Genomic DNA, 17,313 nt, shown 5'->3' on the forward strand with positions numbered 1-17,313 from the left:
TTCAACTCAACCAAAAAGTGGATGGTTCGAAAAATGTGAAAGGTCACTTGCTAGACCCTATATTCTCAACAAACCTTTTGGTTGATGAACCTATTCCACTACCGTGGACAGATCATTACTTAATTTCATTTACCTGGACCCAGCAGGAATCCATTTTATCAACCACAAAGTCAATTGGTTCGTATCTGGTCCAAACTCTCTCTGGAGCCCTGGGGGACTCCTAAAGAATACTGTTCCAACCGCCCAATCAAACCCCACTGTCGCAAATGATAATTACAACAACTGGCTAGAATCCTCACTGAACACGGTCCTCCTAAGGAAAATGACCCAAAAAAAAGCTGGAGCAAAAAGTAATGCCTGGTATACTCCTACTCTCCGGGCATTTAAACAATCTTGCAAGAGACAGGAAAGAAAGTGGAGGAAGGATTTCTCTACTAACAGTAAAATTAACTATAAAGTTAAAACTTTACAAAACTGAAATAAAAGCTGCCCAAGCCATTTACTACGAAATAAAATGACTGCAGCTGTAAACTCCCCTTGCGAAACTTTTAAAAATTGCAAAACCCCTTTTTGCTTTCCCTAGTCCCTCCATCATCTTTGACAATCCCCAACACCGATGTAACGAGATAGCAGAATTCTTCTCTACCAAAATCTCAAATATCTACAAGTCATTCCCGCAGACCATTGACTCACAATATACCCCATTGATAGATAACTAATGCTTCATAAACTTAGGGAAGTAGGAATAACCGGAATAGCATTGAAATGGTTACAGTCCTTTCTGGAAAATTGAGTCTTCACAGTCTTTGAAGAGGAATTTTCCTCGAAGCAAACACCTCTGCCATGTGGAGTCCCCAAGGGATGCTCGCTTAGTCAAACAATGTTTAATGTTTATATGAGCTCCCTGGCTGGAATCCTATGTTCAGATGGGATACAGATGATCATGTACACTGATGACACCCAGCTAGTGGTCTCTCTCAGTCAGCTAGATACTGCCGGGTATGGTCTGTCTTCATGTCTTGAGAACGTATCCAGGTGGATGGACAATTCCTTTTTAAAGCTTAATGGAGCAAAGACCGAGCTTATGCTCTTAGGTCTTTCTGCCCCATTGAATATAGATCTCTATTGGCCCAATTGTTTGGGGACGCCGCCGGCGTCAAAAAAACAGATCAAGAGCGTGGGTGTCTGGCTTGATGTTAACCTTAACTTTAAGCAACAAGCACAAAAAGTTGCAGCCAGCTGCTACGGTCTTCTGAGAATGATTAGAGGAATTCTCCCCCTGTTGCCTTTTGAGGCTAAACGGCTATTAGTCCTAGCCTTAATGTTATCATGGCTTGACTATGCCAATGCCCTTTATCTAGGTGTTTCTCAAGTCTCTATAAAAAGACTGCAAATTGTGCAGAATTGTGCAGCTCGCCTCCTACTCAATATCCCGATACACCTATCAGCAAAATCAGCCCTTGCCACTTTACATTGGCTACCAATTCTAGAGAGAATCCAATTTAAGTCATTGTGCCTTGCACACAAAGCACATAGGGCCATATGTAGGTGGCCAAATACCGGTTGGTAACAGACGATTTCGGCCGTTACCGACCGGTATTTGTAGTTTCAGATGTAGGGGGGCAGAAAATGACCAATTCTGTATATTTACCGAATCTGTAAATTACCGAATCGGTAAATGTACAGAATCGGTAATATGAGATGTAGGTGGCACTGGAAACAGTTCCACAGGCCCTTAGGAATTCGTTATTTACCATGAAATACAATTGCATGGTAAATAACGAATTTCTGTGTACATGCACATCTGTGCATGTACACCTGTGCCATGTGGCACACATACATGCCCTAAGGGCATGTATGTGTGTCACTTGGCACACAAGCCAGAATCAGGGGTGCAACAGGGTGTCAAAGTGATACCCTGTCCCCCTTGACAATTCGGTAAATTTACCGAATCGGTATTTACCGATTCGGTAATTGCCATTGATTCCTATGGGCCTCAAGGTAATTACCGATTCATAACGATTCGGTAATTGATACCGAATAATTACCTACATGGCATTTACCGATTTGTAAATACCGAATCGGTAAAATTCGGTATTTACGATTCAGTAAATGCCATTTACCTACATATGGCCCTTAATGGCAAGGGTTCAACACTGATCCACCCAATGATTCAACCCTACCGAACAAGCAGGTCATTAAGATCGGATAAAAAAAGGCCTAATCTCAATACCGAAGATCAAAAGAGCTCGAACTGGAGGCCACCAATTTTCATATAATGCAGCCTAGAGTTGGAATAGCCTGCCCAACCACATACGGCTTGAACCCAATTATCTGACCTTCAGGAAACATCTTAAAACCTTCCTTTACCCTTGATTTGTTATAGCAGATGGGTGCAATGGATAGCGCGTGAATGCCCTAGGGTAACCATTTGCTTTACAAGCGCCTTTTTAATTTCATTTCATTCACATGGCAGCGTGTACGGCGCTTGCAGAGAAGTGCACGAGTGCTCCTGTTCAGAAAAGCTGAGCTTTATTTTGCTGCTTATGGACGGGGTGGTCTTAGTGCATGCACCAGAGCAGTGGTGTACAGAGCTCGCAGAGTGGTGCATGAGTGATCTTGTTCACAAGAGCTGCGCTTTATTTTGCTGCCCATATACAGGGTGGGCTCGGTGCATACATCATAGCACACATGGCGGCGTGTACGGTGCTCACAGAACGGGTGACTGCTCCCGTTCACATGGGCTATGTGTTATTTTACTGTTTGTGAACGGGGTGGGCTGGGTGCATGCACCGGAGCACTCATGGTGGTGTGTGCAGCGCACACGTAGCGGTGCACGACTGCTCCCGTTTACACAATATCCGTGTTATTTTATGTTGAGCGGTAGGCTGTCCTCTGCTCAGAAGGAAAGGCAGGGGAGACCCCCAAGGGGCACGTCTCTGGCCTTTGGCTCTTAGAAGTCCTGTGCCTCGGAAAACATGGACCCTGCAGCACGGATGCCCGGCCCTTTGAAGCCCAGTGCCTCCACAAACACGCCCCTACAGTACCACAGCTACAGCTGGACACATTCACTAAATGCCCTTTTATTTAAAAAAAGCAGTACAAAACCACGAGCTAAAAACTTTAGAAAATAGTGACCCAAACTGCCTTAAAAAACAAGAGCCATTGCAGCGCCACATAAACATACCATTAGTAAAATTAAAATATTTTCCAAATTATAAACAATTGAAAAAGGAGCGCAGAAGCGCTTATAAATCCAGTGCCTGACAATCACGGCCCCAGCAGCGCTGATGTGCATTCCTTTCAAGGGCGGTCCCTCCGCAAACATGGCCCCTGCAGCACCGCTGCTACAGCTGGACAGGATTACTCAATGCCCTTAAAAAAAATGATATAGTAGTCCCAAAAGGAAAACAGAAGCACAAAAGCAAATGAAAACTGTAGTTAGGCGGTGCTGCTTCTGGGATAAACGGAGGTGATGCATCGGATCCACAGCCAAAAATAAGCCAGCTAACAAAAGCAATGTCAGAGTTTACTAATGGCAAGCAGCAGAAGAAATTACCCTGCAATAGGCGGAGTTTCACCCCTGATACAGATTACTTGATGTCTCGGAGAGACAGGGCATACACGCTGCCTAGGCAAGACCTAAAAATGTGGACAGAGTTTCGAGTTGTGCTAATCTCGCAGGATGGGTAAGCAATAACTATCATGGTCAGCTATCAAAACTGTACACAACAGAGTTCCAACGAACATTTTACTAAGGAGAAAATAATGGAGGGGATAAGTGAGGAGGGATAAACAAAAGGAAAAGCTTGTATCGGATACAACATATCTACTTCCTAAAGGGGAACAGGAAATAAAAAAAAAGCATAAAGCTTTGCAGAAGGAATTGCCTAACAGTGTAAAAGGATTTGCGCATGCAGGAGGAGGTAGACTAGCTGAGATCATAATCTTTGTTTGAATGAGTGCTTCCAACTGACTTGGTTGCATCCCCCTTGGGGCACTCCTTCTGAATCCGAACCGGATTTTAAATGATTGGAATTGAGTCTTTCATCACTTATTTCATGAATTTATTTGTTCAATAATTTCCGTTTCTTTCTTTTTGTATTGAATTTTAATTTATTCCACGTATCATATGTTAATTCTTCTTAACATTTCATATCTCAGGTGTACTCGAATGCATTTTGAGCTGGGCAGCTCTTTATCAGGGAGTAATATCTACAATACAAATTGACCAATGATGCATCATAATTCTAGGACTTGACATTGAATAAGTTTCATTTTTAACTTAGGTATCATGCATGTCATGATTGTACTTTTTTGTGCTATTCCAGTGCAAACGTGATTGTTGTGTGTCACACCATGCAATGTTATCGGTTAAATGTTACTCACATATGGGGCTCACGATGAGGTGGTTCGCCAGTGAACAGTATCAAAGGGATTGTGTAAAAATAGGATTACTATCACTGAGATCGATCACAAGAATTACGTTCTCTTGTAGGTTTGGATAAAACATATTGTCTTTGTTTAGTAACATACATAGTTAACGCAGTTGCAATGTTTATTTGGCCAATGGTTTGTGCAAGAGTTGGCTGTTCCATTATTGGCAGTTATTCACATAATTCTAATCGATACGCTATGGCTGCTGTGAATGCTGAATACTTTAACTTCCCAGCTGTACTCCAAATTGACTATAGTTTATGCTCGCGCTAGTTTACAAAGCGATTCGCTATAGAGTATTAACTTACTTTTTATAGATATATCCTGAAATGTTGTGGAAAGGTACCAACGAAGAAGCCAAAACTGTTATCCAAACTTGGAATACATTCAACGAACATCTTCAATTCACTAGTGAAACATCGGAAACAGGAATCACATTTTTAGCCGTATTGATCATTAAGACAGAAAATGGTCTAGAAACATATATTTTGAAAGAAAACTGACAGAAACAATATACTTCGATATCTTAATCTTCACCAGACTTCCCTCAAAACACATTTACCAATATACCAAATGCTGAGAATTCGAAGAATAGTATCCAATGAAGGAAAGGCAAACCAAAGGATAAATGAGATTGCACAGAGATTTAAAGATAGAGGGTACCCTCCGTCTACAATAACCAAAGCAATAGTCAAATGCCAATCAATCACACAAACAACAGCCCTGAACACCTCTGAAAAACAAACACCAGAACGGTAGTGGTAACAAAATTTTCAACAGCAAATACTACCTTCAAGAAAATCATTACCAAACACTGGTCAATGTTAACAATGGAGCCAGATTTCAACAACGTATTTTCTCAAGCTCCCTTGTTTGCGTACACAAGATATCGCAACATAGGTGAAATTCTCAAACAGAAGGATCCACACAAACAAACATACAGCGGGACTAAACCCTGCCTGAATTGTCAGAACTGCAATAACATTTATAATTTTGTTGAAAAATCCCCCATATTCTGATTCACATAACGTCGTATATACAATGTTGAACCATGGGCTATAACATGTCTTCCGTGACTTTTTTCCCGACAGTCCGTTTTTTAGTTTTAGTTTCAATCAGATCAGTCACTACACGTCTATGCGTGAGACTGTGCCCATTTCACCTACAATCCTTCCTTTCGTTTTAGCTCCCGATAGGATAGTTTTAACTGCGCAAGCGCGGGAGCACAGATTGAGACAAGTGGGATCCCGGAAGAGCGTTTCCGTATACCGAAGCTACATCGAACATTTCAGGATATATCTATAAAAAGTAAGTTAATACTCTCTAGCGAAGCGCTTTGTAAACTAGCGTGAGCATAAACTATAGTCAATTTGGAGTACAGCTGGGAAGTTAATGTATTCAGCGTTCACAGCGACCATAGCGCATCAATTAGAATTATGTGAATAACTGCCAACAATGGAACAGCCGACTATTGCACAAACCATTGGCCAAATAAACATTGCAGCTGCGTTAACTATGTACATTACTAAACAAAGACAATATGATTTATCCAAACCAACAAGAGAAAGTAATTCTTGTGATCTCAGTGATAGTAATCCTATTTTTTACACAATCCCTTTTATACAGTTCACTGGCGAACACCTCATCGTGAGCCCCATATGTGAGTAACATTTAACCCATAACATTGCATGGTGTGACACACAACAATCACGTTTGCACTGGGATAGCACAAAAAAGTACGATCATGACATGCATGATACCTAAGTCAAAAATTAAACTTATTCAATGTCAAGTCCTAGAATTATGATGCGTTATTGGTCAATTTGCATTGTAGATATTACTCCCTGATGAAGAGCTGCCCAGCTCGAAATGCATTGGAGTACATCTGAGATATGAAATGTTAAGAAGAATTAACATATGATACGTTGAATAAATTAAAATTCAATACAAACAAAAGAAATGGAAATTATTGAACAAATACATTCATGAAATAAGTGATGAAAGACTCGATTCTGATCATTTAAAATCCGGTTCGGATTCAGAAGAGTGCCCCAAGGGGGATGCAACCAAGTCAGTTGGAAGCACTCATTCATACTTAATTTCTTGATGTTATACTAATTGGACAGAGACGTCGCCCCTGGAAGCAACCTACAAACTAAAAAAACAATTAACAAAAGAATATAAAAAGTACAGGCTCAAACTCCATGTTTGATTGTTGTCTAGTACCACTACATTTTTCATTACCTTACAAATCTTCCTGGGAGCTGAAGCATTTGTAAAACCAGTATAAACAGAAGGGGCAATTTCACTCTCACCTGGTATCCCACCTTCCAGTTCACAGACTTATGGTTTATCTTGTGGTTAAACTTATTAGAATATTTCTGCTGGTAGGCCTCAACTCTTTCCACGAACCTTCCCACAATCAATCTCAACAGAGGTTTTCCACATTAGCCACTGGGGACACATCTTGGTATCTGGATTCTTCCCTTTTAAGGATAGGAAAGGAGAAACCCTTGTGACTGTGTGAGGAGTGACGTTGTAAGATGTAGGGAGAAACCAAAGGAAAAGCTTGTACAGGATACTATACAAGGCGCAATCAAGGAGAAATGGTTTTATTTCTCCTCTCTTTTCCGACTTTGCAAGTGTGCTGCACAGTACAGAAACATGCAAAGTAGGGAAAGTTTTAAACTTAGTATATGTATAGTATTTTTTGTACTGGAAGGGTATCTTTACAGTATAAAACCTAGTCTAGACTCATGCAGACATCCTTACACTATGGTGCAAAGGATTATGCGCCGGAGCTATGGAGAGAGGAGGGGAGTGCTATATCTCAGTAAATATGGTACTCTCCTGCTCTCGCCTTCTCATGCAGCACAGCAAAGCATTTTTGACTGCTGCGCAGTGTGAGAATTTGATAAATAGACCCCTATGTCTCCCAAGTTGGGATAAATCTGGAGCAATACCAGCCAATACAATGGTTTAACACATACATTCTTGGTTTCACTTATGGTCCATTTGTACAAAAAGTAACCTTTCCTTCACAATATGTTAGAAAATATGCAATACTCTAACAAAACAGTTCAAGGATTTCATCAGCATATTTATAAACAGAGACACACATTTGAAATAAATGCGAATATTACATCAAGAAATAGTGCTTTGTGTATGTGGTGTGGTAGTTGTGTGATTATAATTGTATGTACACTGGTTGACTAAGTGTTTCTGGGTCTTTTGTTGTTTTGTGTGAACAATGGCTAAATTATACCTTGTGATGTTGATGTCATGAGTGATATCATAAATAATGGCATTGAACATGTCATGAGTGATGACATATGTGAGATAATAAGCAGTGCATGGCAATGGCATAAGTTATAGTTAGCTCTGCTAATGTTGTCACTGACAAATTCACCTAACTATAACCTTGTAGGTGAATTTCTAAGGTTTTGTTTTAAATAAAAATAACTTTTTATCACACCCAACTATAACGTCATTTAAATCTTTGTTTTTGTCATTGAATTTCTAGGTTTAAAAAAAAAGTTAAAGTAATAATAAATTACAATATGAAAATCCATACCTTCTGCCGTGTACAGCAGGTAGGGTTGGCTGGAGGCCCACCCTCCCCAGGCACCCACCATACTCCAATTGGGGGCAGCAGGGAAGCCCCAAGGCTGCTGCGGCTCCAGCCGACTCCCCACATACAGAGAGAGTCGGCATTGCTCCCGCATGCAGGAAGAAACTTCTAATGCCGCTTCTACAGGAAGGAGGAATATTTTGATCTGTTTCCCTGCCCACTTCAGTGCGGGCTGAGAAACAGATCAAAAGTACTCTTTCAGTGGGTAGGAGCATTTTCAAAGCTCCTACCCGCTATTAGCAGATTTGCAAGAGCAAATACAGGTTTCTCTGCCTGCACCACTGAGGGCAGGGAAACTGCTATGCCCCCAGGGTGGGCTACCCGGGACATAGCTACTGTTCTGGCTACAGGTGATGGGGTCCCCGTGGCTATTAATGGCCGAGGGAGGGGCCTCCCTCCTTTCAAGTAATTGGTGCCAATTTTATTATACTTTGGTCACAGGATGGGCCCCCTAGGGCGTTTTGAGGCTCTGCGAGGGGGGCCGTGCACTCCCACTTGAAATGTCCTTAAATTTGGGCACCAGAAGGGGAGCTCCCTGGAGCCTTTTGAGGTGCGGGAGGAGGGTCCAAATGCCAACCTCCCCATATAAACACATTTTGACCGCGGGGATGGGCTCTTCGAGGCATAAACACGCTAATTGCGGCCCACCTATAATGTCTTTCTATCCCGTGGATCGCAAGATCATGCCATTTTTGCTGATTTTTTTTCTTTTTTGACTTGGCGGGAGAGGGTCCCTCTGGCCCCCCTGCCATGAGGCCAAGGGGATTAGGATATTCCTACACTGCCTCCTTATACTATTTTGCTTTTTTAATTTAAGGTCAGGGGACTAAGTCCCTGAGTCCTTTAATGGCTGCCATCAACATTTTTCTCTTGTTCCTGGCAGCTAGATGGCCCAAAGGAAAAAAAGCTCATGGGCCAGAACACTCAACATCCAACCGTTCAGGTGTACAGTTATTGTCCAACGTTAATTTCTCAAAAACTACTGAATGGATGTACACCAAATCACAAAAAGCACAATCTGGGATCACAATACAGTTTCCTGATGAATTTGTTGTAATTATGCTCAGCAGTTTTTGCTGTAGCCTTGCCTAAAGATGTCTATGAAAAATTAATAGGGATTTTGAGTTTTGGAACACCCCTTTATTTCTAACCCCATGCTTAATGGAGCACCCCAAAACTTTCCAGACAGGAGCTGAGGTCGAAGACCTCTTTTTTTGGAAAGTTTTGTGAAGATTCATCAAGCAGGACCAAAGTTATTATCAAACCAAAAATACGCTCTTTCAATGGAAAAGCAAACAGCTACAAGGTATATGTATATTGACCCTGTTGAAGGCTTCTGCCGAAACGCGTTGATCTCTTTACTGCACTGTTGGTGGAAGAATTATGAGAATTGAATACAGTAAGGACTACTTAAAAACTCGCTGGTGCCTGGCTGTGCTTCTTTTTCTAAGTCCTCATATCGTGGGGAAGTTTGCCTTGAAGAGTGTTTGATATCGATCTATGCATCTATATATATATATATATATATATATTTTTAAACCTGCAATGCTCCGTGGAATACAGAAGTTGTTCCGTGACATTAATTTGAATATTGGTGCATGCTGGGTAAAGTGGTTTTTTCAAACTACCAGACCACTAGGACATTACAGGACTCACCTGTGAACAAGGCGCATGCGCGCCGAAACGCGCAAGGTTAAGAGTTGATGCTGCCATGCACAGACCTAATAAAGTGTCAGCAAGAGAGGATGTCTCAGCTGTGGGCTCTCCATGCTTCATATATATATATATATATATATATATATATATATATATATATATATGCAACAGCTCCCCTTCAAAAAAGGAATGCCGACGCCGTCTTTGCGTGAAATTATGTTTATTTCGTCAGCTCAGAAAAATGCCAGACGCATTTCGCCTGCCCTGCAGGCTTGCTCACTAGCAATTTTGCATAAAGTTTTCACAGTTTTTAACATCACAAACCTCTGTGTCACGTGCAGGGTGTCATTCATAAAAATGAAAACAGACTCGTAGTTCATTAGAACAATGTCGGTACAGGTCGCTAATGTATACATATTTCATACAATTTCAGCGAGAATAGTCCATAACATTTATGCTTGTTATAAAATTATAGCAAAATGCTCCAATTGCCAACTATTCCATGCATTAACATTCCCAAATATAAAATCAAATGTAAATAAAACAGCAGGCTCAACCCTGGTCCGTTAAAAGATCACGTTTATGGTGTCCTGCCCCAGTGGGCCAACTTATCCTGATAGATAGAAGCTGTGCCACTGCACACATACATGCGCTAGTTTATACTTTTGATTTGCCCCTCAGAAATCCGTCCAAAATGCAAATACCCACAATATTTGCAGTAGCAATACAAAAGGAGAAATATACCTTATACACCACATGTAGTTTTCTGTACAGTACATATTTTATCATCCTCCCCGTTTATACACTAGACCAAGGTTTCCTGTGTTGTGCCCTAGAGGGCAAATTTCACATATTTGGGACTCTATTGCAACCTGCTGCTATTACCATTACTGTAATGCGTCAGTCTGATTTAAAGTGCTCATGCCAATTAAAAACCATATAAAATCTGTTAAAAACTGCGATAGAGGATGCAGCCAACTTGAGATTATAAATGTGTATGAAAATCTTCCTCCACATTGAAGTCTGCGGGGATCTTGGTGTTGAGCATGATAATATAATTGGACTCAAGTCTTCTCCGTTTCTTCACTCGATCACCCCCGCTCACTCTCTGGAACTGCATCAATTTCAAAATACTCAAGCCCTTTCTCATCTTTTCCATGATATTGGCCACAGTGTCTTGCCACGGGGTATGCCTTGTCCCCATTTTTTATCGTTCTTAATGTTGAAGGATTCGCTTGTGCACAGGCAAGATAGTGCTACCTACGTACCTCAGGTCACAAGGGCACTGAAGAACGTAGACAGCAAAATCAGTTTTGCACGAGCACTGACCCTTGATTTTCTCTCTTGTGAAGAGAATCCTACTGCATAGGATGTCATTTGTTTACCATGGGTACAGGCTTTACATTTCGCACACCTGATAAGTCCATCTTTTCTGCTAAGCCAGGCCTTACTTGCCATTTTACTCCGAATTGGCGGCAGCATATTGCTCACTAGGGTTTGCTTCAGTGATCTAGCTTTTCTGAACGTTATCTGGGGTCTATGTTTCACAAATTTCTTGAGGATGGGATCATTATAGATGATATGCCAGTGTTTCTGCAGAATTCTTCTTAACTTATCTTGTTGGTTATTATAACTCGTAATCATCCTACACTGGTTTTTTCCTCCCTTCGCTAACTTCTCTGCCTGTTTCCCTGGATTGAAGAGAATTTTTTCCTTGTCTTTTTCCTTGCTTTCCAGATTGCTATATTTATCCAAGACTGTGGATAACCACTGGCTGTTGCTGATGTCACATGTCAATTTCAAATTTAGTTGGTTGTTCTGCAAGTTATCAACAAATTCTTGTGCACTCTCATGCAAGCCCTTCCACACAACAAAGAAATCGTCGATGTATCGACACCAGTATATCACATTGTCCAGCCATTCCTTGTGCCACTGCGTCTGGACCACCGGCTCCTCCCACCAGCCCAAATGCAAATTTGCATAGCTGGGGGCGAAGCAGGTGCCCATCGCAGTTCAGCACAGTTGATGGAATAATTCACCATTGAATAGAAAATAGTTATTTGCAAGGCAGGTTGATACCATCTTAAGTAGCATTTGTGTATGATGCCACAGTTGTAGTGGCCTGCTTCCTAGATAGTACTTCATTGCATTAAGTCCATCTGTATGTCTAATACTGGTTTAGCGAGTGGTAGCATCAATTGTCATCAACAAAAAATCTGATTCCCATGATATATCAAATATTTTCCGCAGAAAATCACCCGTATCTTGGAGAAACGACTGGAGTTTTTCAACCAGAGGACAATGAAAAAAGTCAACTTATTTTGATGTGTTTTGGAAGGCGCTGGCAGTAGCCGAGATTCTGGGGGGCTCTCAGTATTTTTATGCACCTTGGCTATTAGGTATAGTACAGGTGTCGTTAGATTATTTCTTTTCAAAAATAACATCTCATCATTAGTAAGTAAACCTTGCCTATACCAATCTTGGAGTGCATCATTGTATTTACCATGGCTGGCAATCATGGTCTCTTTCTTCACCCTTGCATAGTTCATTTCTTTATTCAGTTGTTTATATGCCTCCTTAAGATACAATTCTCTGCTCCACAGCACCACATTGTCCCATTTGTCGGCATCCCTTATAACACATCTCTCATTACATGCCAATTTTTTGATTAAAGCAAAATACTCGTTGTCCTGCTGTGAATAGATTTTCTTTTTCATGTTTATTGAATGACATAGATTTTTCACTTCATTAACCACTAGATCATTATACTTATCTATTGAGTCAGTACTTGTCATTGGCGTGAACTTAGAATTCGGTCGAAACTTAGATGGTGCCTCATGCCCTATGTCCAGACTCTGTTCATACACCAATTCTGTTCCTCGGTTCAGTGTACTAGACAAACTCTGTGACTCACTCATTTCCAGATTTGTCCCATTGTCCATATCAGCCAACTCTAACATTAGATTCATATCATCAACAGATAAATTAATCGGTTTGTTTTCTGTTGCGTCTTCCCTTTGTCCATCCGGACGCTTAAACTTCTAGTAAAATTAAAAATATCAACCTTTGTTTTTACATAATCAATGTCAGTTTTAGGACAATATGACAAACCAAGTTCCAATATATTCCACTCCTTCTTAGTCAACACAATGTCAGTTAGGTTAATGACTGTTGCTACCTTCCTTGACTCTACTTGTTGGATTTTGTCTTGTTCTTTTTGCTGTTAATGTTTAATGGCGCTAGAGGGGACAGGCTCCTGATAAATCAGTGGTTCAGATTAAAGGTAGGCTTGTTGAAAGAGCCAGGTTTTTAGTTGCTTTCTAAACTGGGTAAAGGTACCGGTAGTGCGAATTACAAAGGGAATAGAGTTCCAGAGTTGGGGGGCAAGTGTCGAGAAGCGAAGGCCTCCGCGTTTTCTGCGCTTGGACCTGGGAATGGTCAATAGGGATTGGCCAGCAGATCGGAGAGTGCGGAGGGGAGTGTATTTCTTGAGCCTGTTGTGAATGAACTTTGGGCGGGCGTCAGACAGTGCCTTATATGTAATACAGCCAAGCTTAAAGGCACCACGTTGGCTCACCGGGAGCCAATGCAGTTTCTTCAAAGAGGGTTTTACATGCTGGCGGGTAGGGAGATGCAAAATTAATCTTGCTGCCTGATTTTGAATGAGTTGAAGGCGCTGTGTTTGATATGCTGGAATGCCCACATAAAGGGAGTTAGCATAATCTAAACGGGATATTATGAGCGCTAAAATAACCAGGGTTAGTGTTTCTGAGGAAAGGAATCTTTTTATTCTTTTGATTTTCCACAGAAGAAAGAAGCAGACCGACACCACAGAGCTGATCTGGGATTGCATTGATAGATCGTTGCTGATTTTTACCCCCAAACTTTTACCGTAGGGGTGGAGACAGGCGGGGAGCCCAAACAACGGGGCCAAAAGTTGGAGCTCCATGGATTAGAGGCGCCGCCTGTCAAAATTAGCTCTGTTTTGTCGGGCTTCAATTTCAACTGGCTGTCTCCTGCAATCGTCTTTCCTCTCTTAAAAAAATCAAACTTGTCAATAACTGATGGAATCAATGCCCCACCTCTGGCACTTGGCCCTTCCTCCATATCTGTATCAAGTTCTGAACTTTGTAAGCTGCTGTGTTCAGATTGTTGATCTTGTGCTCTTCCACCTGCGACATTTAATCTCTGTTTCCTTAGGCTGTCAAACTTTTTAGCAAAAGTAAATATTTGTCCTCGATCGTAATCAATCTTGTTGTGCCGAAATTTCTGAGCTTTCCTCTCCTTTATTGTATTCTCCAATTCAACCAGGCGTTCCTTCATTTCAATTTTGAACTTTATAATTGTGTTGTGGTCTGTTTCTTTATCAAGCATTGCCAAGATTTGATCAATTTCTTCAAGAATTTCAGCACGATCAATATCTGCATACTTAACGAGAATAATTAGCATTTTCCTGGACGCATCCTAATTATTCTCCGCCCACTCTTTAAGCATGTTCGGATTGGGGTCCTCATATGTAGGCGCCACCAAGATTCTAAGGCCTCTGGGGATTCTTTTTACCTCCAGATACCGCTGTAGAGACTTGTTTTCCCACCACTTGGACAATTCAAAACGCTTCAGCTTCTCAAGCCTTTTTAACCTCGCCATCACATCTGACACTTTTGTAGTACTCGGTACTGCAGTTCCTTTGTGAGAGACAGTGATATTATCATCAAATATGGATAGTGCCGCCTCCTCCCTCTCTTTTACTTCAGCAGCTGACATCATAGAATTAATTCACTTTGGTTTAATCCAAATCGCAAAAAAACACCAGTGTCCACTTTTCACAATTAATAGGATTAACGTTTGACTCACTGGTTTTCCCTCTTCCTATCCGTTGCGTGCAAGTGCTTACCTCCGCAGTCCAGCAGGCTCCTTGAGTCCTCCGACTCATCGAACTCCACTACCGCCTCCGAGGTAACTGCACACAGCTTGTTTACTCCAGGTCACGGTCCCGCGCTCCTGAGTATCCCGATAGGGTAAATTTGAAATTGACATGTGACATCAGCAACACCAATGTGAATTTCTTACATGTGACTGTGTATGTGCACAATGGCAAATTGGAAACCAAATTGTATCGAAAATCAACAGATGGCAATACCTTACTTCATGCCACCAGTTTCCATCCTAATAACCTGGTAAGAAGTATCCCCTATGGGGAATGCCTTAGAGCAATGAGAAATTGTAGGAATGACCAGGATCTAGAGTCAGAATTGGTGTGCTTGAGGGGTCGGTTTACAGCCAGAGGTTATCCACAGTCGTGGATAAATACAGCAATCTGGAAAGCAAGGAAAAAGACAAGGAAATACATTCTCTTCAATCCAGGGAAACAGGCAGAGATGTTAGCAAAGGGAGGACAAAACCAGTGTGGGAGGATTACGAGTTATAATAACCAACAAGATAAGTTAAGAAGAATTCTGCAGAAACACTGGCATATCATCTATAATGATCCCATCCTCAAGAAATTTGTAACATACAGCAGTTACAACGTCCGTTCAAGCACATTACTTTTGTTTATCAATTATGTCACCATGTATGCTGTTTTTAAGTCTGCCTCCTTCTTCGAATAACAATTTTACCGTCCATGTACAGTGCATACGAGAGATCTGTATGGATTTTAATAGGTGATACATATGGGAATGTAGTTTTATTTTGGATTACCAATAGATTCCTTTTCTCTTAACAGGAAAAATATGATTGAACACTATATCTTTTGAGCACGGTTGACACCATCTATTTTCCTTCCACATGAGCACTCTGTTATAAGATCAGCATTCTGACCAACGAAAGCGCAAGTACACACTATAGGACTTAGAATGTATACCGCCCATGGACTGTAAACCAATGCAATACGTAAATCTAATGCCAATACTCCTCTGCTCTGATGAACAAAAGTAATGTGCTTGAACGGACGTTGTAACTGCTGTATGTTACAATTTGAACAACCATTTACTATTCAAATTGATGTAATGTATTTGAAAACGTATTTTTGACATAGTGGTCTCATGTATATCCATGTAAGATAATTCAACTTACAGGTGCCGAATATTTATGCACAACATGAACTTGAAAATATTTTTCGACATACAGAGTATGGTCATTAATTTGCGATTTGCATTTTATGCGTTGGTGCCAATGCAATTTCAGCCAATACTGCAAACCAACACGGTATAGTTTTGATGCTAGGATTATGCACAGGACTAAGGACACTCATATATGAATGCATATAACAGCGTATTTGACATATATATCATGTATTTAAATGTAAGATATCCTAATTCATTCATGCCGAATGTACATGCAACAATATGAATTTATCTTACATAACTACGTATTTGACATAGATATCATGTACATAAATTAATGATATTCTAATTTGCCGAATGTACACATATTTTCATGAATTTATTCTGATGAGTATATTATGGCCATCTACACATGTTTGTCCGCTGGTGTAATTGTAATTTATTGTAATTTGAGACACTTTGCCCCATTCCAACATGGCGGTTTGCTTTCAGTTGCAATTCTAAATACCTGGGTAGTCCTTCTATTGTGTCTACTACACACACGTGACTAACTGATTACTGAATGCTTCATTAAAACACTATGGTGGGCACTTTCCATTGAACGTGAACAAGGCTTCAGGGAAGCTGAAACATGTTGTTTTTTGGATTAAAAACCCTTGGAAATTGAGCTGGTGCGTCGACTCGTCACTGAGAGCGTACTAAGCCTTGGAATTATTTATGAATTAATTACCGGCGTGCTCTGCCGGCAATGTACGCCAATTCCCTTGGGGCTACAGAAGGTCAGAAGGAGCGCTCTCCTGGATAAATATATATATATATATATATCCACTGGAAAAACCATAGGTTTCATACCAGTTATAGTTACCTGGAAATTTTACTGACATAAAACTATTGAAATTCCCACGTTATAGTTAGTTGGACTCACTATAACTTGCGCGTGTAATGCACTGCTGATGACATCACATATTACATCACTCATGACATGGTCAGTGACATCACTCATGACATCACTGATGACACCATCCAGTGAATGTGTGCCTTTCTGAAAAATAAACATGTTTTATATATGTTTATGTAAAGGTCAATGGAAGAATAAATGTTTAAATAAGTGTCTTAATGGATGTTTTAAAAAAAAAATGATTGGTAACTGGCTTATTAAGTGTATCATAGTGAATACATATATTAGCGAGTATTGTTTAAATATTTAAATGTTTGTATCAGTCTTTCACTTTGTGTATAAGTGGGTGCATGGGTTGGTGAGTAGCTACATGTGTGTTTATATGGGTTATTAGATGTTTTTTTAGTATCAGTATAAGTGTCTGTATGATTTGGTGGGGGTGTTACTTAGCACACAGATGCATCAATGACTGACTCACTGTTTGTATGTGTTTTGAAGACAGCATATGTGCCGGACTGTATGGGTGAATGAGTGTGTATATGTATGTGTTAGTAAGTGAATGACTGTCTTACTAGTGTCTTTATCAGTAACTACATATGTTTTAATCTAGTATATATGAGTATTGG

This window comes from Lissotriton vulgaris, chromosome 3_1 (genome assembly GCF_964263255.1).
Source record: "Lissotriton vulgaris chromosome 3_1, aLisVul1.2, whole genome shotgun sequence".
Taxonomy (NCBI): domain Eukaryota; kingdom Metazoa; phylum Chordata; class Amphibia; order Caudata; family Salamandridae; genus Lissotriton; species Lissotriton vulgaris.